Source organism: Tupaia chinensis, unplaced genomic scaffold (assembly GCF_000334495.1).
Source record: "Tupaia chinensis unplaced genomic scaffold, TupChi_1.0 Scaffold140684_1, whole genome shotgun sequence".
Classification (NCBI taxonomy): domain Eukaryota; kingdom Metazoa; phylum Chordata; class Mammalia; order Scandentia; family Tupaiidae; genus Tupaia; species Tupaia belangeri.
This window is the reverse complement of record NW_006200554.1, coordinates 1-22,688: the sequence shown is the minus strand read 5'-3', so window position 1 is coordinate 22,688 and position 22,688 is coordinate 1. Positions and strand designations below refer to the sequence as shown.

The window sequence follows — 22,688 nt, the reverse complement described above, 5'->3', positions numbered from 1 at the left end:
TTCTTTCAAGTTTTGTTTGTCTGAGAAGATTTTAATCTTTTTTTCCCATATGAAGGATAATCTAGCAGGATACAATAATCTTGGTAGAAATTGTTTCTCTCTTAACACTTTCAATACATCTTCCCATTCTTTCCTTGCTTGCATTGTTTCCGTTGTTAAATCCAGTGTTAGCCTGATGGAGTGACCTTTGTATGTCACTTGTCGTTTCTCTCTTGCCAGTTTTAGTATCTTATCTTTATCGGAGGTCTTAGCCAGTTGGGCTAGGATATGCCTTGGGGAAGATCTTCTTGGGTTGATTCTATTTGGGATCCTTTGTATTTCTTGGGTCTGGATGCTTGAATGCCTCTCTAGACTTGGGAAATTTTCTTCCAAAATTTCATGGAATAGGTTTTCCATTCCCTCATTAGTTTCTTCATCTTATCAGATACAAATTATTCAGATGTTAGGATGTCTAATTTAATCTAGTATTTCTCATATATTGTCTTCATGGTTTTTTAGTTGTTGTTGTTACTTTCTCTATCTTTTTGGTGGTTTTCTCGAGGTCAGAAGTTTTATCTTCTACATCAAAGATTCGATTTTCAGCATGGTCTAGTAGACTTTTAATACTTTTTTGGGGGGGGACGTTTTCGTGCACTTGCCAGATAGACAGAGAGAGACATAGAGACAGAAAGCGAGAAATCACCACCCAGGGGGGATGGTCATACTGCAATCCCTTCTCCTCCATTCTCCTCTTGGGATCTTAGGCATGTACGCACACATGCCTGGAGTAAGTTTTAAGCCACCAGATCCGGGACATGAACAGCGGTTGACTATGTGGGAGTCCAGCGACATAGCCATTATGCCAACTGCTGGTCCTGACTTTTAATACTTTCGAGTTTTTGATTTCTTGTATTACAAACTTCACCTCTAATAGTCATATCTTTTTCTTTCCTAGCGTGTCCATTTCTTCCTTCATATCATGGATGGACTTTCTCATCTGTAGTTCATTATCTCTTTTCTGTTCCAGCTCATAATATTTGTTCAACATAAATGTTCTAAATTCTATCTCGGATATTTTGGTAACGTCCTCCATTTTTTTAAGAAAAGGAAGGGAGTTACTGTGTTCTTTTGACGGAGACATATTTCCTGCTTTATTCAGACCTGAGGTTCTACTTCTACTTCTAACCACTGGGAGAGGTGTTCCCTTTGAAATACCTTTTAAGAGAGCGTTTCCTCAAATAGGGGCAACAGTGTTTCCTTTTGACTGCGGAATGAAGACTGACAAAGTCTCTCTTCTATTGTTTTTGGCAATGTAATCAAAGGAAAACTATTCCCTTCAGCTATAAAAAGAAAAGTATCTCCTTTTTCAAAGGTGGTACAGTTAGAGGGTTAATCCCAGAGAATTGAAACACTAGAAAATTGCAGAAATGTAATTTCAGACATATCTAAATTTTCAGGGATGGTGTAGATAAAGAGAAAAAGGATGAAATAAATGGGAGGAAAATAATAAGAAAAATAAAGAAATAAAGAAAAATTCACCAGGGCTTGAAAGATGGGACTGGGGTGTCTGTAGGACTAATGGCCTTTCTATGAGGTAGTGAGAAGAGAGAAATTTACAAATGAAAGAAGAGGAGAAGGAGGAAAAAATTGTACCTGGCTGACAGAGGGGTTTCTGGCTTGGGGGTCCTGGGACTGTAGCTTCAGGGGGCAATACTCCTTTGCAGTTCCTGTCCCAGGGGTCAAAAGATGTGAGTGGGGTGTCTGTAGGTCTAATGGCCTTACTATGTGGTTGTGATAAGAGAGAAATTAACAAGTGAAAGAAGAGTAGAAGGAGAAAAAAAAAGTGTACCTGTCTCACAGAGGGGTATCTGTCTAGGGAGTACTGGGGCTGGAGCTTCATGGTGCAGTACTCCCTCGCAGAGCCTGGCCCAAGGGTTGAAAGATGGGATTGGGTGTCTGTAGGTAAAAATTGCATTCCTATGAGGTAGTGAGTAGTGAGAAATTTACAAATGAAAGAAGAGAAGGAGAAAAAAAAAGTGTACCTGTCTCACAGAGGGGTATCTGTCTAGGGAGTACTGGGGCTGGAGCTTCATGGTGCAGTACTCCCTCGCAGAGCCTGGCCCAAGGGTTGAAAGATGGGATTGGGTGTCTGTAGGTAAAAATTGCATTCCTATGAGGTAGTGAGTAGTGAGAAATTTACAAATAAAAGAAGAGGAGGAGCAGAAAAAAGAATGTGTACCAGGCTGGCAGAGTGCTTTCTGGCTTGTGGGTCCTGGAACTGGAGCTTTAGGGGCAGCCCTCCATCACAGTTCCTGGCCCAGGTGTTGAAAGATGGGAGTGGGGTGACTGTAGGTCTAATGGCCTTCCTATGTGGTTGTGAGAAGAGAGAAATTTACAAATGAAAGAAGAGAAGGAGAAAAAACAAAGTACCTGTCTGACAACTGTTTTTGGCTAGGGAGTCCTAGGGCTGGAGCTTCAAGGGGCAGTTCTCCCTTGCAGTTCCTGGCCAAAGGGTCAAAAGATGGGATTAGGTGTCTGTAGGTCTAAGGGCCTTCCTATGTGGTAGTGAAAAGGGAGAAATTTACAAATAAAAGAAGAGGAGAAGGAGAAAAAAGAAAGTGTATGTGGCTGACAGAGGGGTTTCTGGCTTGAGGGCCCTGGGGCTGGAGCTTCAGGAGTTAGTACTCCCTCAAATTCCTGGCCTAGGGGTAGAAAGATGGATGTGGGGTGTTTTTAGGTCTCATGGCCTTCCTATGTGGTAGTGAGAATGGAGAAATTTAGATGTGAAAGAAGAGGAGAAGGAGAAAAAAAAGTGTACCTGACTGACAGAGGTGTTTCTGGATTGGGGGTCCTTTGGCTGGAGATCCAGGGGGCAGTTCTCCCTTGCAGTACCTGGCCCAGGGGTCGAAAGATGGGAGTAGGGTGTCTGTACGTCTAATAGCCATCGTATGTGGTTGTGAGAAGAGAGAAATTTACAAATGAAAGGAGAGAAGAAGGAGAAAAAAACTGTACCTGGCTTTCAGATGGGTTTCTGGCAAGGGGGTCATGGGACTGGAGCTTCAGGAGGCAGTAATCCCTCACAGTTCCTGGCTTAGGAGTTGAAAAATAGGGAATGGGGTGTCTGTAGGTCTAATGGCCTTCATGTGTGGTAGTGAGAAGAGAGAAATTTACACATGAAAGAAGAGGAGAAGGAGAAAAACAAAAGTGTACCTGACTGACAGAGGGGTTTCTGGCTTGGGGGTCCTGGGGCTGGAGTTTCAGGGAAAAGTCATCCTTTGCAGTTCCTGGCCCAGGGGTTAAAAGGAGGCAGTAGCGTGTCTGTAGGTCTAATGTACCTGCCTTACAGAGGAGTTGCTACCTTGTGGGTACTGGGGCTGGAGCTTCAGGGGGCAGTCCTCCATCGCAGTTCCTGGCCCAGGGGTCGAAAGATGGGAGTGGGATGTCTGTAGGTCGAATGGCCTTCCTATGTGGTAGTGAGAAGAGAAATATTTACCAATGGAAGAAGAGGAGATCTAGAAAAAAAAAGTGTACCTTACTGACTTAGGGGTTTTTGGCTTGGAGTTTCTGAAGCTAGAGTCTCAGGGGACAGTCCTCCCTTGCAGTTCTTAGCCCAGGAGTCAAAAGATGGTATTGGGGTGTATGTAGGTCTAATGGCCCTCTGTTGTGGTAGTGAGAAGAGAGAAAGGTACAAATGAAAGAAAAGGAGAATGAAAAAAATAAAGAGGACCTGGTTGACACTGGAATATCTTGCTTGCAGGTCCTGGTACTGGAGCTTCAGGGGCTGTCCTCCATCACAATTCGTTGTGAAGTGGTCTAAAGATGCGACTGGGGTGTCTGTAGGTCCAATGGTCTTCCTATGTGGTTGTGAGAAGAGAGAAATTTACAATTGAAAGGAGACGAGATGGAGGGGGAAAAAAAGAGTACCTGGCTGACAGATGGGTTTCTAGCTTGAAGATCCTGGGGCTGGAGCTTGAGGGGGCAGTCCTCCCTCACAGTTCCTGTCCCATTGGTCGAAAGATGGGAGTGGGGTCTGTAGGTCTAATGGCCTTCCTATGTGGTAATGAGGAGAGAGAAATTTACAAATGAAAGAATAGGAGAACAAGAAAATAAAAGTGCCCCTGGCTTACAAAGAGGTTTCTCCCTTGGAGGTCCTGTTGCTGGAACTTCGGTGGGGCAGTCCTCCCTCACAGTTACTAGCCCAGTGGTTGAAAGATGTGAGTGAGGTGGCTGTAGGTCAAATGGCCTTCCAATGTGGTAGTAAGTAGAGAGAAATTTACAAATGAAAGAATAGGAGGAGAAAAAAAAGTATACCTGACTGACAGAGGTGTTTCTGGCTTGTTGGTCCTGGGGCTTGAGCTTCAGGGGGAAGTCCTCCCTTGCAATTCCTGTCCCAGGTGTAGAAAGATGGGAGTGGCGTGTCTGTAGGTCTAATGGTCTTCCTATGTGGTAGTGAGAAGAGAGAAATTTACAAATGAAAGAAGAGGACAATGAGAAAAAAAAGAGTATCTGGCTAACACAGGCATTGCCACATTGGGGGTTCTGGGGCTGTAGCATCAGGGGGCAGTCCTCTCTAGCAGTTCTTTGCCAAGTGTTCAAAAGATGGGAGTGGGGTGTCTGTAGGTCTAATGGTCTTCCTATGTGGTAGTGAGATGAGAGAAATTTACAAAGGAGAGAAGAGGAGAAGGAGAAAAAAAAAAAGTGTACCTGGCTGATAGAGGGGTTTTGGGCCAGCGGGTCCTGGAGATGGAACTTCGGGGGCAGTCCTTCATTGCAGTTCCTGGCTCAGGGGTCAAAAGATGGAAGTGGGCTGTCAGTAGATTTAATGACCTTCCAATGTGGTAGTGAGAAGGGAGAAATTTACAAATGAAAGTATAGGAGATGGATTAAAAAAGTGTACCTGGCTGACAGAGGAGTTTCTGGTTTGTTGATCCTCGGGCTGGAGATTCAGGATCCAGCCCTCCCTCGAAGTTCCTGGCCCAGGAGTCGAAAGATGAAAGTGGGGTGTGTGTAGGAATAATGGCCTTCGTATGTGGTTGTTAGAAGAGAGAAATTTACAAATACAAGAAAATGAGAAGGAGAAAAAAAATTTTACCAGGCTGACAGAGGTGTTTCTGCCTTGGGGGTCCTGGCGATGGAGCTTCAGGGGGCAGTCTTCCCTCGCAGTTCCTGGCCCAGGGGTCGAAAGATGGGAGTGGGGTGTCTGTAGGTCTAATGGCCTTCCTATGTGGTAGTGAGAATGGAGAAATTTAGATATGAAAGAAGAGGAGAAGGAGAAAAAAATAGTGTACCTGAGTGACAGAGGTATTTCTGGCATGGGGGTCCTTTGCTGGAGATCCAGGGGTCAGTCCTCCCAGCAGAACCTGGTCCAGGGCTCAAAAGATGGAAATAGGGTGTCTGTACATCTAATGGCCATCTTAGGTGGTTGTGAGAAGAGAGAAATTTGCAAATACAGGAAGAGGAGAAGGAGAAAAAAAATTGTACCTGGCTGACAGAGGGGTTTCTGGCTTGAGGGCCCTGGGGCTGGGGCTTCAGGAGTTAGTACTCCCTCAAATTCCTGGCCTCGGGGTCAAAAGATGGAAGTGGGGAATTTGCAAATCTCATGGCCTTCCTATGTGGTAGTGAGAATGGAGAAATTTAGATGTGAAAGAAGAGGAGAAGGAGAAAAAAGAAGTGTACCTGACTGACAAAGGTGTTTCTGGCTTGGGGGTCCCCTGGCTGGAGATCTAGGGGGCAGTTCTCCCTTGCAGTACCTGGACAAGGGGTCGAAAGATGGGAGTAGGGTGTCTGTATGTCTAATGGCCATCTTATGTGGTTGTGAGAAGAGAGAAATTTACAAATGAAAGGAGAGAAGAAGGAGAAAAAATAAAAGTGCACCTGGCTGACAGAGGGCTTTCTGGTTTGTTGGTCCTGGGGCTAGAGATCCAGGGGTCAGTCCTCCTTTGCAGTTCCTGGCCCAGGGGTCGGAAGATGGGAGCAGGGTGTCTGTAGGTATATTGGCCTTCCTATGTGGTAGTGAGAAGCAAGAAACTTACAAATGAAAGAAGAGAAGAAGGAGAAAAATGAAAGTGTACCAGGAGACAAAGGGGTTTCTGGCTTGGGGGTCCTGGGGCTGGAGCTTTAGGGCACAGTCCTCCATTGCAGTTCCTGGACCAGGGGTTGAAAGATGATAGTGGGGTGACTGTAGCTTTAACAGCCTTCCTAAGTGGTTGTGAGAAGAGAGAAATTAACAAATAAAAGAAGAGGAGAAGGAGAAAAAAAATTGTACCTGACTTTCAGATGGGTTTCTGGCAAGGGGGTTATGGGTCTGGAGCTTCAGGAGGCAGTACTCCCTCGCAGGTCCTGGCTTAGGAGTTGAAAAATGGGAGTGGGGTGTCTGTAGGTCTAATGGCTTTTCTATGTGGTTGTGAGAAGAGAGAAATTTACAAATAAAAGAAGAAGAGAAGGAGAAAAATCATTTTACCTGGCTTCCAGAGGGGTTACTATCTTCCGGTTCCTGAAGCTGGAGCTTCAGGGGGCAGTCCTCCCTCCCAGTTCCTAGTGCAGGGGTTGAAAGATGGGAGTGGGGTGTCTGTAGGTCTAATGGCTTTTCTATGTGGTTGTGAGAAGAGAGAAATTTACAAATGAAAGAAGAGGAGAAGGAGAAAAATAAGTGTACCTGCCTGACAGAAGGATTGCTGCTTTGGACTTCCTTGCACTGGAGCTTCTAGGGGGGAGTCCTTCCTCACAATTCCTGGAACAGGGGTGGAAAGATGGCAGTGGCAAATTTGTAGGTTTAATGGCATTCCTATGTGGTAGTGAGAAGAGAGAAATTAACAAATAAAAGAAGAGGAGCAGGAGAAAGAAGTGTACCAGGCTGACAGAAGGGTTTCTAGCTTGGGTGTTTTGGGGCTGGAGCTTCAGGGCATAGTACTCACTTGTAGCTCTTGGCCCAAGGGTCAAAAGAAGCAAGTGGGGTGTCTGTATATCTAATGGCCTTCCTATGTGGTAGTGAGAAGGGAGAAATTTACAAATGAAAGAAGAGGAGAAGTAGAAAAAAAAAGTGTACCTGACTGAGAGAGGGGTTTCTGGCTTTGGGGTCCTGTGGCTCAAGCTTCAGGGAGCACTCCTCCCTTGCAGTTCATGACCCAGGTTTCAAAACATGGGAGTGGGGTGTCTGTACGTCTAATGGACTTCCTATGTGGTAGTGAGAAGAGAGAAATTTACAAATGGAAGAAGAAGAGAAGGAGAAAAAAAGTGTACCTGGCTGACAAAGGGGTTTCTGACTTGGGGGTCCTTGGACTGGAGCTTCAGGGGGCAGTCCTCCCTCACAGTTCCTGACCCAGGGGTCGAAAGATGGGAGTGGAGTGTCTGTAGGTCTAATGGTCTTCCTATGTGGTAGTGCGAAGAGAGAAATTTACAAATGGAAGAAGAGGAGTAAAAAAGAAAGTGTACTTGGCTCAAAGAGGGGTTGCTGCTTTTGGGGTCCTGGAGCTGGAGCTTCAGAGGACAGTCCTCCCCTGCAGTTCCTGGGACAGGGATGGAAAGGTGGGAGTGGCTTGTTTGTAGGTTTAATGACCTTCCCATGTGATAGTGGGAAGAGAGAAATTTACAAATAAAGGAAGAGGAGAATGAAAGAAGTGTTCCTGTCTGACAGAGGGGTTTCTGGCTAGGGAATCCTGGGGCTGGAGCTTCATGGGGCAGTTCTCCCTCGCAGTTCCTGGCCAAAGGGTTGAAAGATGGGATTTGGTGTGTGTAGGTCTAATGGCCTTCCTATGTGGTAGTGAGAAGAGAGAAATTTACGAATGAAAGAAGTGGAGTAGGAGAAAAAAGAAAGTGTACCTGGCTATCAGAAGGGTTTCTGGCTTCGGGGTCCTGGGGCTGGAGCTTCAGGAGGCAGTACGCCCTCACAGTTCCTGGCCTAGTGGTCGAAACATGGAAGTGTGGTGTCTGAAGTCTCATGGCCTACCTATGTGGTACTGAGAACAGAGAAGTTTAGATATGAAAGAAGAGGAGAAGGAGGGAAAAAAAGTGTACCTTGCTGACAGGGGGGTTTCTGGCTTTGGGGTCCTTGGGCTGGAGATTCAGGGGGCAGTCCTCCATCACAGTTCCTGACCCAGGCATGGAAAGATGGGAGTGGAGTGTCAGTAGGTCTAATGGACTTCCAATGCAGTAGTGAGAAAAGAGAAATTTACAAATGAAAGTATATGAGAATGAGAAAAATAAAGTGTACCTTGCTGACAGAGGGGTTTCTCGCTTGTTTGTCCTGGGGCTTGAGCTTCAGGGGGAAGTCCTCCCTTGCAGTTCCTGGCCCAGGAGTAGAAAGATGTAAGTGGGTTGCCTGTACATCTAATGGCCTTCCATGTGGTAGTGTGAAGAGAGAAATTTACAAATGAAAGATGAGGAGAAGGAGAAAAAAAAAAGTGTACCTGGCTGACAGAGGGGTTTCTGGCTTGGGAGTCCCGGGACTCGAGCTTCAGGGAACAGCCCTCCCTTGCAGTTCATAGCCGAGGGTTGGAAAGATGGAAGTGGGGTGTCTGTAGGTCTAATGGCCTTTCTATGTGGTAGTGAGAAGAGAGAAATTTACAAATGAAAGATGAGGAGAAGGAGAAAAAAAAAAGTGTACCTGGCTGACAGAGGGGTTTCTGGCTTGGGGATCCTGGGACTGGAGCATCAGAGGGCAATTCTCCCTCACAGTTCCTGACCCAGGGGTCAAAAAATGGGAGTGGAATGTCTGTAGGTCTAATGGCCTTTCTATGTGGTAGTGAGAAGAGAGAAATTTACAAATGAAAAAAGTGGAGAAAGAGAAAAATGTGTACCTGGCTGACAGAGGGGTTTCTGGTTTGGGGGTCATGGGGCTGGAGCTTCAGGGAGCAGTCCTCCCTTGCAGTTCCTGTCCCATTGGTAGAAAGATGGGAGTGGGGTCTGTAGGTCTAATGGCCTTCCTATGTGGTAATGAGGAGAGAGAAATTTACAAATGAAAGAATAGGAGAACAAGAAAATAAAAGTGCCCCTGGCTTACAAAGAGGTTTCTCCCTTGGAGGTCCTGTTGCTGGAACTTCGGTGGGGCAGTCCTCCCTCACAGTTACTAGCCCAGTGGTTGAAAGATGTGAGTGAGGTGGCTGTAGGTCTAATGGCCTTCCTATGTGGTAGTGGAAAGAGAGGAATTTACAAATGAAAGAAGAGGAGAAGAAGAAATAAAAAGTGTACCTGGCTGAAAGAGTGGGTTCTGGCTTGGGGGTCCTGGGGCTGGAGCTTCAGGGTGCAGTCCTTCCTCGCAGTTAATGACCCAGTGGTTGAAACAGGGGAGTGGGGTGTCTGTAGGTCTTATGGCGTTCCTATGTTGTAGTGAGAAGAGAGATAATTACAATGAAAGAAGAGGAGATGGAGAAAAATAACATTGTACCTGGCTGACAGAGGGGTTTCTGGCTTGGTGGTATTGGGGCTGGAGCTTCAGGGAGCAGTCCTCCCTCACTGTTCTGGCCCAGGGGTCGACCAATAGTAGTGGGGTGTCTGTAGGTGTAATGGCATTCCTAGGTAGTAGTGAGAAGAGAGAAATTTACAAATGAAAGAAGAGGAGAAGGAGAAAAAAAAAGTGTAGCTTTCTGACAGAGGGGTTTCTGGCTTGGGGTTGCTGGCGCTGGAGCTTCAGGGGGCATTCCAACCTCACAGTCCTTGGCCCAGGGGTCGAAAGATGGGAGTGGGGTGTCTGTAGATCCAATGGCTTTCCTATGTGGTAATAAGAAGAGAGAAATGTACAAATGAAAGAAAAGGTGAAGGAGAAAAAGAAAAGTGTAACTGGATGACAGTTGGTTTGCTTCCTTGTGCGTACTGGGGCTAGAGCTTCAGGGGCAGTCCTCCCTCACAGTTCATGGCCCACGGGTCGAAAGATGGGGATAGGGTGTCTGTAGGTCTAATGGCCTTCCTATGTAGTAATGAGAAGAGAGAAATTTACAAATGAAAGAAGAGGAGAAGGAAGTGAAAAAAAAAAGTGTCCCTGCCTGACAGAGGGGTTTTTGGCTTGGGGGTCCTGTGGCTGGAGCTACAGGGGGCAGTCCTCCCTTGCAGTTCCTTGTCCTAAGGTCGAAAGATGGGATTGGGGTGTCTGTAGGTCTAATGGCCTTCATATGAGGTAATGAGAAGAGAGAAATTTACAAATGAAAGAAGAGGAGAAGGAGAAAAAAGTGAATCTGACTGACAGAGGGGTTTCTGGCTTGGAGGTCCTGGGGATTGAGCATCAGGGGTCCATACTCCCTAGCAATCCCTGGACCAGGAGTCGAAAGATGGGAGTGGGGTGCCTGGAGGTCTAATGGCCTTCCTATGTGGTAGTGAAAATTGAAAAATATACAAATGAAAGAAAAGGAGAAGGAAAAAAATGTGTACCTGTATGATAGTTGTGTTGCTGCCTTGAGGGTCCTGGGGCTGGAGCTTCAGGGGGCAGTCCTTTCTCACAATTCCTGGTCAAGGGGACGAAAGATGGGAGGGGGATGTCTGTAGATCTAATGGCCTTCCTATGTGGTAGTGAGAAGTGAGAAATTTACAAATGAAAGAAGAGGAGAAGGAAAAAAAATGTTTACCTGACTTAAAGAGGGTTTTCTGGCTTGGAGGTCCTGGGGCTGGAGCTTCAGGGGGCAGTCCTCCCTCTCAGTTCATGGCCCAGAGGTCGAAAGATGTGAGTGGGGTGTATGTAGGTCTAATGGCCTTCCCATGTGGTGGTGAGAAGTGAGAATTTTACAAATGAAAGAATAGGAGGAGGAGAAAAAAAAAGTGTACCTGGCTGACAGAGGGGTTTCTGGCTTGGGGGTCCTGGGGCTGGAGCTTCAGGGGGCAGTCCTCCCTCGTAGATCCTGGCCCAGTGGTCAAAAGATGGGACGGGGGTGTCTGTAGGTCTAATGGCCTTTCTCTGTGGTAGTGAGAAGTGAGAAATTTACAAATGAAAATGAGGAGAAGGAGTAAACTAAAAGTGTATCTGACTGACAGAGGGGTTTCTGGCTTGGGGTTCTTGGGGCTGGAGCTTAAGGGGACAGTCCTTTCTAGTAATTCCTGGCCCAGGGGTCAAAAGATGGGAGTCCACTTGGTATATATTAAGAGGGGACATACGATTTCTCTCCTTCATAGCCTGTCATGCTTTACTCAGCAGTAAATCTTCCATATCCTTCCACTTTCTGACAAAAGCCAGTTGTTGTTTTTTTTTAGGGCTGAATAGTATTCCATAGAGTATATATGCCACAGTTTTTCAATCCATTCATCCGTTTGGGGGCATTTGTGTTGTTTCCATGTCTTAGCAATTGTGAAAAGTGCCTCAATAAATATAGATGTCCAAGCACTTTTCCAATAAATAATTCTTCTGTCCTTTGTGTAGATGGCAATGAATGGGATTGCTGGATCATATGGTAGTTCTATTTGTAGACTTTTTAAGAATCTCCAAATTGTTCTCCAGTGTGGTTGGACTAATTTTCATTTCCTCCAGCAGTGTAAGAGAGTTCCCCTTTCCCCACACCCTTGCCAACAATTATCTTTTTTTTTTTTTTAATCTTAGACATACTGACTGAGGTTAGGTGGTATCCCATTGTTTTGATCTGCATTTATCTTACCATGAAGGATGTTGAGCATTTTTTTATATGCCTTTTTTAATTTGTTTGTCATCTTTAGAGAGTGTTTTTTTCAAATCCTTCTCCCATCTTTTAGTAGGGTTGATCATCTTTTTTTCAAAAGAGCTGCTTGAGTTCATTGTTTATTCTGGTTATCAGTCCCTTACCTGATACATAATTTACAAAAATTTTTTCCCATTCCGAGGGCTGTCAATTCACACTAATTACTGTGAATTATGCCATGCAGAAATTTATTATTCTGATGTAATCCTACTTATCTATTTTGGGGATTATTGACTGTGCTTTAGGGGTCTTATGTAAGAAGTCTTTCCCAACCCCACTTTCTCCCAGTCGTTTTCCCAGTGTTTTCTAGAAGCAGTTTAATAGTTTGAGGTTTTATATTTAGATCCTTGATTGACCTTGACTTGATTTTTGTCAAAGATGAGAGGTAAGGATTCAGATTCATCTTTCTACAGGTAAAAATCCAGTTTTTCCAGCACCATTTGCTGAAGAGGTTTTCCTTTTTCCACTGGATTGACTGGAACCCCTTGTCAAAAATCAGTTGACTGAATGGGAATTTATTCCTGTGGACTCAATTCTGTTCCATTTGTCCACATGTCTGTTTCTGTGCCAATACCATGCTGTTTTGATTACCACAGCTTTGTTGTACATTTTTGAGTCAGGGAGTGAGATGCCACGCACTCCACTCTTCTTGTGTAGAATTGCTTTAGTAATACGGGGTCTTTTATTATTCCAGACGAATTTTATGATTGTCTTTTCTAGATCTGTGTTGAAAGTGTCTGGTACTGTGATTGGCATTGCATTAAATAGGTAGATTAATTTAGGTGGAATTGCCATTTTGATTATATTAATTCTTCAGGAACATGGGATGTGCTTCCACTTTTTTGTGTCATTTTCAATTCCTTTTTTAGCTTCTCATAGTTTTCCTTGTGGAGGTCTAGCTTCTTTGGTTAGATTTATCCCTAAGTATCTTATATTTTTAGTGGCTATGGTAATTGGAATAACTTTTTTCACTTCTATCTTCGTCTGCCTGTTGTTTGTATATAGGAACGCTATAGATTTCTGTATATTAATTTTGTAACCTGAAACTTTACTGTATTTGTGCACTTCTTCCAGAAATTTTCTCATGGAAATCATTGCGTCTTCTATGTACACAATCATGTCATCTGCAAATAGATAAGAGTTTCACCTCTTCTTTTCCTATTTGGATGCCTTTAATTTTTTCTTCTTTTTTAATTGCATTGGCGAGGACTTCCAGTACTATATTGAAAAGGAGTGGAGAAAGTGGGCATCATTGTCTTGTACTCGTTTTTAGTGGGAAAGTTTTCAGCTTTTCTCCATTCAGGGTGTTGTTCGCGATAGGTTTTTCATAGATAGATTTTATCATATTGAGAAATGTCCCTTGTATTCCAATTTTGCTTAGAGTCTTGATTATAAAGGAATGTTGTATCTTATCAAATGATTTTTCTGCATCAATCGATAGGACCGTGTTGTTTTTGCATTTTTTTTTGTTAATATGGTGTATTACATTTATGGTTTTGCTTATGTTGAACCAACCTTGCATTCCTGGTATAAAGCCTACCTGATCATAATGTATAATCTTTTATATAAGTTGTTGGATATGGTTTGCTAGTATCTTGTTGAGAATCTTTGCATCTATATTCATCAGAGAAATTGGTCTATAATTTTCCTTCCTTGTCCTGTCCTTATCTGTTTTGAGGATAAGGATGATAGAGGCTTCATAGAATGAATTAGGGAGAGATTCACCCTTTTGGACATTTAGAAATAACGTGGGCAGAGTGGGGTTTCACTCTTTAAAAGTTTTATAAAACTTAGAGGTGAAACCATCAGGGCCACGGCTTTTAATTGTTGGAAGGCTATTTATTACTGATTCAATCTCCTGGCTTGTTATGGGCCTATTTAGACTTTCTATATCCTCCTGGCTCAGTCTTGGTAGATTGTACGTTTCCAGGAATTTATCCATCTCATCCAGATTGTCTTGTTTCTTGGCATATAGTTGTTCATAGTATTATCTTATGATTCTCTGTATTTCTACTTTGTTTGTTGTAATATTTCCTGCTTCACTGCAGATCTGTTTCACCTGGCACCTTTCTCTCTTCTTCTTAATAAGTCTCGTGAGTAGTGTATCAATTTTGTTTATCTTTTCAAAGAACCACCTTTTACTTTCATTTATTTTCTGTATAGTTCACTTATTTTCTATTTTATTTATTTCTACTCGGATCTTTATTATTTCTTTTCTCCTAGACTTTTTTGGATTACTTTGCTGTTGCTTCTCCAATTCTCTGAGGCATGATGTTAAGTGATCCATTTGCCTTCTTTCCATCTTTCTTTTATGAGCACTAATGGTTATAAACTTCCCTTTTATGACTGCTTTTGTGGTGTCCCAAAGATTATGGAATCTCATGTCCTCATTGTCATTAGTTTCCATGAATATTTTGATTTTGGACTTTAGTTCATCAGTAGTTGTTGAGTAATTAAGTAGAAGGTTATTTAGTTTCCATGTATTTGAGTATTTTTGAGGATTTCTCTTGAAATTAAACTCAAGTTTAATTCCATCATGATCGGAGAAAATGCTGGAAATAGTTTCTATGCCTTTTAATCTGTAGAGGCTTGTTTTTTGCACGATGATGTGGTCTATCTTAGAAAAGGTTCCATGTGAGGGTGAGAAAAAAGTCTTTCTCGTGGTTTTGGGATGGAAAGTTCTATAAATGTCTGTTATGTCCATTTCATTTATGGCATCATTCAGATCCTTTATCTCTTTATTTTTTATCTAGATTGTCTGTTCTGAGGGGATAGTGCAGTGTTGAAGTCTCCAACAATTAGTGTATTGCAGTCTATCTCCCCTTTTAGATCTAACAGTCTTTCCTTCACATATTTGAGTGCTTCTGTGTTAGGTACATAGATATTTGTAAGAGTTATGTCTTCTTGACCTATTGATCCTTTTACTACAATATAGTGCCCTTCTTTGTCTCTTTGAACAGTTTTTGTTTTAAAGCCTATTTTGTCAGGAAATAGTATCACAACTCTACCTCTATTTTGTTCCCATTTGCGTGGAAAACCTATTTCCAACCCTTCACTTTCAGTCTATGTGTGTCTTTTTTTTTAGAGTTTTTTTTTTTTAATGTTGTAGGGCACATGCACTCACCAGACAGACTGAGAGAGACAGAGAGACAGAATGTGAGAAATCACCCCCCTGGGGGTATGGCCTCACCACAAACCCTTCTCCTCCATTCTCCTCTTGGGATCATGGGTATGCATGCACATGCACCCAGTGTGAGTTTAAGCCACCAGGTCTGGGATGTGAACTGCAGTTGACTATGTGGATGTCCAGTGCCAGGGGCCTGCTCCAACTGGGGTGAATTGAGACTCGTACATGGGAAGGTGACATGGGTGAACAAAATAAGGCTAAAACCTCAATGTTCCTTAGCATGTTCTCAGCCAGCCATGGCCAGAGCCAGCTCAGGACTGCAGTAGCTTGTGGCTACCAAACACACATATTTATTGAGCGATGTCTTACAGGAGTAGGAAGGGTGAGGGGGAAATAAAAGATTTACTCTAAGAAACAGGGAGTTCAGGGCACAGAAACAATGATCATAAAACATGTTATCTGTTCCGTTTGAACAGGTGAAGCCAAACACAGTTCTCAGAATGAAGGAGTCTATTTGTCTGGTGCATTTTCTTCTTCAGTCTTCATTACCAGAGAGTGTCTTTTGAAGAGGGGGCTTGCAGGAAGCTTGATAACTTCAGTCCCAGGTCAGCTTGATAACTTCAGTCCCAAACCAGGGCGTCAGCATGGCCAGTTACAAAGGCAGGGTTGGATTAAGGGTGGGTCTATTGCAGTTCCACAATTATTCCTTTGATATAGGTGGGTCTTCATGGAATGCACTTTTGGGAAAGCAGCTCCAGCAAGCAGAGATAATTATCGGCTGATGCGGTGTGGCAGCCATCTTGTGATTACCGAGAACGATGCTGATAAAAGAAAATCTCAAATATACATATTTGGATCTCAATAAAGAATGGAACTTACATAATTTCATAGGGATCTAAAACTTAATTCAAGAAATCCTAATATATTTTAAAGGGTTGAAACTATTGTTCACTTGGTAAGGGCGGGGACAGTTTTTTCAACTGGCGATAAAGTGACTAACAAGTTAATGAAGAACTTTAAGGTGTGTTTATGGCATACTTAAAACATTCTATTGTGCCTGTGGCGCCACTTTTATGTATTTTGTTAGAACATTAGCTATAGTGGGGCGGGAGTGTCCTGGGACAGTTTTTAAGCTTATGCTAAATGTATCTTGAAGGGCCTTCCAAAGGTCAAGAAGATTTCTGCCTAGATGTGACTTCAGCACACCCTTACTGTGACCATGCTGGAGTGAAGCATTGTAATTAACAGTAGGTGTTCAGAGCAAATGGGAGTGGTCGGGGGACTTTTGGAAAATCTTATCATATACTCAGGATGTATAAGAGAGCTATTCAATTTTTTTATAATAGTATATCAGGGATCCAGAGGGGGGTCACTTCCCAGCAAGGCTACCACAGTCTCTGGAGCATACAACAAGCAGCCTTGCCAACATGCTGAGTCAACACAAGCTTTGCTCATAGGTCGTGGTTGTATAGCAGCAGCCTTGCCAACGTGCTGATTCGATCCAAGCTTTGCTTAAAAGGTCAAAGGCTCAAAACACATCCTGAGACCCTACCGGGTCGGACTCCTCCAGTCCAGTGACATAACCATTATGCTAACTGCTGGTCCCCAGTACATGTATGTCTTTATTGATGAGGTAGATTTCCTGTAGGCAACAGATAGAGGGTCTCTGGTTTTTTATCCATTTGGCCAGTCTGTGTCTCTTGATTGGAGAATTTAATCCATTCACATTCAAAGTTATTATCGATGTGACTGGATCTCTCCCAACGTTTAAGTTGGCCATTGTCACAGCAGCCTTTTATTCCTTTGTTTCTGTCTGTTAGCTCTTTAGTTTTCCTGGAACAGTACTTTCTTCAGGGTTTCTTGAAGAGCTAGTCTGGTGCTGGCAAATTCTTTCAGGTCTTGTTTGAGAAGATTTTAATCTTTTTTTCCCATATGAAGGATAATCTTGCAGGATACAATAATCTTTGCTGAAATTGTTTCTCTGTTAGCACTTTCCATACATCTTCTCATTCTTTCCTTGCTTGCATTGTTTCCGGTGAGAGGTCTGGTGTTAGCCTGATGGGATTACCTTTGTATGTAACTTCTCATTTCTCTCTTGCCAGTTTTGGTATCATGTGTTTATCTGTGGTCTTGGATAGTCTGGATAAGATGTGCCTTGGGGAAGATCTTCTGGGGTTGATTCTAACTGAGGTCCTTTCTATTTCTTGGGTCTTGATGCTTGAGTGCCTCTCTAGACTTGGGAAATTTCTTCCAGGATTTCATGGAATAGATTTTCCATGCCATTATTAGATTTTTTACCTTCTGGGATGCCAATTATACTGATCTTTGGGCGTCTTATGGAATCTAGTATTTCCTGTATATTATCCTCATGTTTTTTGTAACTTACTCTTTTTGGTGGTTCTTTCTAGGTCAGTGGTTTTATCTTCTACATCAGAGATTCGATCTTCAGCATGATCTAATCTACTTTTAGTACTTTCAATGGAGTTTTTGATTTACTCTATTCCAGACTTTATCTCTAATAGTTCCATATGGTTCTTTCTCAGAGTGTCCATTTCTTCTTTCATATCTTGGAATGACTTTCTCATCTCTTGTAGTTCGTTGTCTCCTCTCTGTTCCAACTCGAAGAATTTGTTCACCATAAATGTTCGAAATTCTTTGTCTGACATTTTGGTAACATCATCTCTTAGCACAAAAGATGGAGGGTAGTTTCTCTGTACCTTTGATGGAGATATATTTCCTTGTTTATTCATACCAGAGGCTCTTCTTCTACTTCTAGCCATTGGAAGATTTACTAACTTTTAAGCACCTGTTAGGCGAATGTTTCACTGGCTAGGAGTGTCTTTCCCTTTTGTTGGGAATTGTCATCTGCCAAAGTCTCTTTTCTGTTGTTTTTAGTAATGTGGTCTCAAAAAAGATTCTATAGTCAGGTGTCTGAAGAGCAGAATCTCCTTTTTCACAGCATTGGCGAGGCACACCCTGTGTCTATTTGCTGCTGGGAGAGGTGACCAGTTGGGCTCCGTATCAATGAAAAGCATTGTGTTGATTATAATGTATATGATAAATGTCTTTTTTTTTTAGAGGGAGAGAGAGAGAGATTTTTGCTATAGGACACAGATGCTCACCAGAGAGACAGGGGGACAGAAAGTAAGAAATCACCTCCCAGGAAGGATGGCCACACCACAATCCCTTTTACATTCTCTCAAGATTTGGGGCATACATGCACATGTGCCTGGTGTGTTTTAAGCTACCAGGTCCAGGACTTGAACTGTGGTCAACTACATGCAAGTCCATCACCATGACTATTCTGTCCTCTGCTGGTTCGACTATGTTAATGTCTTTAACCAACTAATATGTATTCATACTGAGAAAATTCATTTGTTATGCTGTAATGATACACAGTGAATTTTTAAAAATCAATTAATAAAAACAAAACAAAACAAAACAAAAAACTGCACAGGTCTCTGTTTAATTGAAAAGTCCTTTCCTGAATTCTGGTTAAAAGAATGAGCTGGAGTTTGTCTTTGATTAATTATGATATTGGCTCATGCAATCCCAATGTACACATTAAAGAACAAATCACAGTTCCATTATCAGATAGTCATTTCATACTCCAAAGTTTTCCTGGGCCAATAATCATTGCTAAGCAAGGATTGAACATTTTAAGACTAGTGTTTACTTGCTACTATTCTCTGTATCCAGAAGAAAGTAGAATAAACGTGTTGGCAGAAATGTTTGGTAAAAAACAAGAATGCTTAACTTCATACTTTTATTTAGCCACATGGGGATATACTCATCAAAGAAAATGGGGGAATGAAATTTCATAAAAAGATTTCAGCTTAGTATTTATTTCACACTTACTGTAGGTAACTGCTGAGTCCTCAAAATACAAGCTTGGTAACACAAAACCTCACTTTCATAGACTGTAGAGATATTCCAATTGTATAAAACAATTTTGTGGAAACATGTAGAAAAGAACAGTAATTTGGGTAGATAAAAAAGGTCACTAGAAAGTTATGGATATTTTGCTTAATCCAAAAGTTCACAGAGTGTTGTAAATATGATCAACCTTAAAAATCTCATATATCAATTGATAACCCTAGTAGCCATTAGTCATCATGCCCTCAGCCATCATTTTATCCCTGCCTACATTTCTGTTTTTGTTATGTGATACTTGCAGCTTCCTCATTGTCTCTACTGTAGTTAATTTGTCTTTCTATCCCCTACAACTGAACTTTTCTGGAGGAGCATTTTATCTATTTAAAAAGCTTGAAATATCCAACTTATCCAATAACTTTATTCATAGAAATTGATACTAAGGCAATAGGGATGCTTTCAATATGTTAAATTGTTACACCTATTCACAAAAAAATAAGCAATTAGCTATTGCTTTAAAGTAATCCATGATAAATTATGAAACCATTAAAATTTGTTTTTCAAAGAATAGTTAATAACAAGATAAATAATATATGCATATCAAATGTAATTTTATGTCACTGCAGTGAAAGCAAACATCCTCTTGACTGGATAAAAAGAAGTTGGTTTATGTGTATACTTTAGTACACTTTTTTTTAATTTTTAACTTTTATTTATTTTTTTATATACATTCAATCACATTGTTTGGCTTACAAGGTGAACATTTCAATATGTGAACATTTCTCCCTAGTCCAGTTGATCAAAATATCAACATATAACACCACACCTCCCCATCCCATCAATTCTCTGCCTCTGTATCCCTCCTTCAAATGTCCTTCTCTAGGCCCCACTCCTCCACACACACCACATTTGGCATTCACACCCATCTTTTGTATTTTAGTCAATCAGTTTCAGTCATAGTTTGCAGCACTCAGTATGTATTAAGTGGAGACATACAATGTCTCTCCTTCATAACCTGCCTTGCTTCACTCAGCAGTAAATCTTCCATATTTTTTCCACTTTCTGTCAAAAAACAGGATTTTGTTGGTTTTTATGGTTCAATAGCATTCCATAGAGTATATGTGTCACAGTTTTTCAAGCCATTCATCCATATGGGAACATTTGGGTTGGTTCCATGTTTTAGCAATTGTGAAAAGTGCCGCAATAAACATTGATGTGCAAGCACTTTTCCAATGAAGAATTCTGTCCTTTGTGTAGATACCAAGGAGTGGGATTACTGGATCATATGGTAGTTGTATTTGTAGATTTTTGAGGAATCTCCAAATTGTTCTCCACAGTGGCTGAACCAATTTTACATTCCCACCAGTAGTGTAAAAGAGTTCCACTTTCACCACACCCCTGCCAACACTTCTCTTTTTTTTTTTTTTTTTTTTAAACAAAACGCCCTCAATTTTGTTTTTGTTCTTTTTTTAAATTTATTTTTAAATATATTTCTTTTTGTATATACATTCAATCATATTGTTTAGCTTACAATGTCAGCATTTCAATATGTGAACATTTCTTTCCAGTCCCCTTGACCAAAATATCTTCAACCAATAACACCACACCTCCCTATCCCGTCAATACTCTATCTCCATATCCCTTCTCCAAATGTCCTTCATTAGGCCCCACTCCTCCACATACACTCATTGTTCTTTTGATCTGCATTTTCCTTACAATGAGGGATGCTGAGCATTTTTTCATATTCCTTTTGGCTATTTGTATGTCATCTTTAGAGACTGTTTATTTCAACTCCTTCTCCCATCTTTTAATAGGGTTAATCTTTTTTCTTTTTTCAAACACCTTCTTTAGTTCCTTGTGTATTCTGGGTACCACACCCTTATCTGATACATAATTTACAAAAATATTTTCCCATTATGAGGGCTGTCAATTCACACTAATTATTGTATCTTTTGCCATGCAGAAACTTCTTAGTCTGATGTAATCTCACTTTTCTATTTTGGGTATTATCAAACTTTAGTACAATTTTAAAAATACCATAATTATTAATTTTAGAACTTCAAAATTTAAATAGATTCCAGAGTTGTCTTCTTTTCTCATATGAGAAAGGAAATTTCTTTTATTATTTGAAGCCTGGATGATTTCCCATAGCTATATTCCACCAGATCTCTCTGCAGAGTCTTCAAAATTCAGAAAATACAGAAAAGCTTTAAGTCAGCCTTTTAGAGAAGACATTCTAGCTCACATTATCTCATCAACAAGAGAATATTGGTGGCAATCACAATGCCAGAGTGAAGCAGCTGTTTCTTTACACAATAGTTATTCCATATGTCTACTTTTGCTGCTACTATTGGTTCACCTTGTTCGAGTCTACACGCACAATTTGACCTGACTGTGAATGTTTTCCTTGAATTTTAACTAATGTTTCCTGAAGCTCAAAACCAGCATTCCCAAGAACCTTGGGAATAATGAGTAATACCTCCACAGATGCTTGGACTCCAAGCTGGGCCCTGCCCTTTATATTTAGTTTATATTTTATTAGGGTTTCTGCCATGGCTACTTCTAGTGCACCAGCTCTTGGAACCATGCATCCATCATCAATAGCATTTTTGAAAGCCTTTAAGCCATCTCTTATTGGATCTTTGATTTGAATTAGTATGTGCTTCTTTGGCCCTTTGACCAATAATGTAACAGAATAAGGATTGTTAAATTTCTCAATAAAGGTGAACTTCTCTTCTCCCAACATGTACTCATACACAAGTCCTGTATGTCCCAAGCAATCAGGATTTAGGTCATCAAAAGAATTTAGAGCTACCCCATGACAAGCAAGAGTAGTCAGCTTCTCCGTATTTCTTCTTTTAGCTTTGGTGAGAGCTATGGTGCCTTCTTTTGCAAGAACATCCAAGGGAAAGGTGTTAATTCCCTTTTGATTAATATCAACAAATCTTTTTTTTCTGAATCACTGCAGATTTTCTTTTTCAGTCTTATTATATTTTAACTCTATCTTCAATAATGTTTATTTAAGCTTTTACTAGTTTCCCTTTCTCTTCTGTATTCTTATACCAAAAAAAAAGCCAGAATTTATTTTTTTTTTCCTGTTCCTATGACATATTGCATGTGAATATGTATGCTTCATCTATGCTTTTCTTCATATCAGGATGCTATACTCCATAGACCAAAACAAGTCCTCTGATTAAGTTTCTATCAGTTTAATATTTAAGTTTAATCTCTATAATCTCAACCATGAAGAGGTCAGTAGGCTCATCTTGTTTTGTTGTTGTTGTTGTTTTGTGTTGTTTTGTGTTTTTTAACAGCCAAAATGGACTCTACTATGGCCTCTGTTCAAACACCTGCGAGTTCAGCATGATCTTTAGTATGAAAGATCTGGCCACATCTATAAGTGTTTTCCTGTCCACCTCTCTGCCTACTTTGACTTGTTCAAGAAATTGAAGGGCCTTTTCCTTTGCAATTGCAAATACTTTGGTGATTATTCTGGGATGAAGACCTTCAGAAATGTAGAGATATGAATGTTTCAGCAGCTCTCCAAATAATGAGAACATTGTAAGTATTACCATCACCAGTTATGTCATCCTGGGCTATTGCTACTTTTGTTATAAAAGGGGACGTTGGGTGTTGAATTTGCATTTTGTGAAGCAACACATTGCCATCTATGTTTAGTTTTATGTCACTGGTGCCAGAAACAAGCATCTTCATGGTGCCCTTAGCCCCCAGCTAGTCCTTCATACACTCTGCAGCCCCCGCACCATGCTGATGTTGACTGTCAGCAATTCCTGGGCTTGAGTCACCTTGACCTTAGGGATCAGAGTCATCATGGCCACCATAGTTGCCCCAGTTGAGGGAGAGGATATCCAATGTGCACAATGCCCAGAGCCTGTTTGTAGTGACTGGCCAAAAAATGACATTTTAAAAATGAAAAAAGGGAGCCAGCAGGGGGCTTGGGGGCTGAGATGCTGGACTCCCATGTGGTAAACTATGGTTCAAGAGGCTTGAAAAACCACACCAGGTACATGTGAGTACATACTCAAAGTCCCGAGAGTAGAATGGAGAAGAAGGGATTG

General features: G+C 41.5%; 2 pseudogenes; both read right to left on the bottom strand.

The window, feature by feature from the left end:
- LOC102499008 (WD repeat-containing protein 20-like) overlaps nucleotides 1–7,917 on the bottom strand; it is a 34,700-nt pseudogene extending 26,783 nt beyond the window's left edge.
- Nucleotides 7,918–20,823: 12,906 nt separating this feature from the next.
- Nucleotides 20,824–22,451, bottom strand: LOC102498592 (T-complex protein 1 subunit zeta-like; annotated as a pseudogene).
- Between the last annotated feature and the right edge of the window lie 237 nt (nucleotides 22,452–22,688).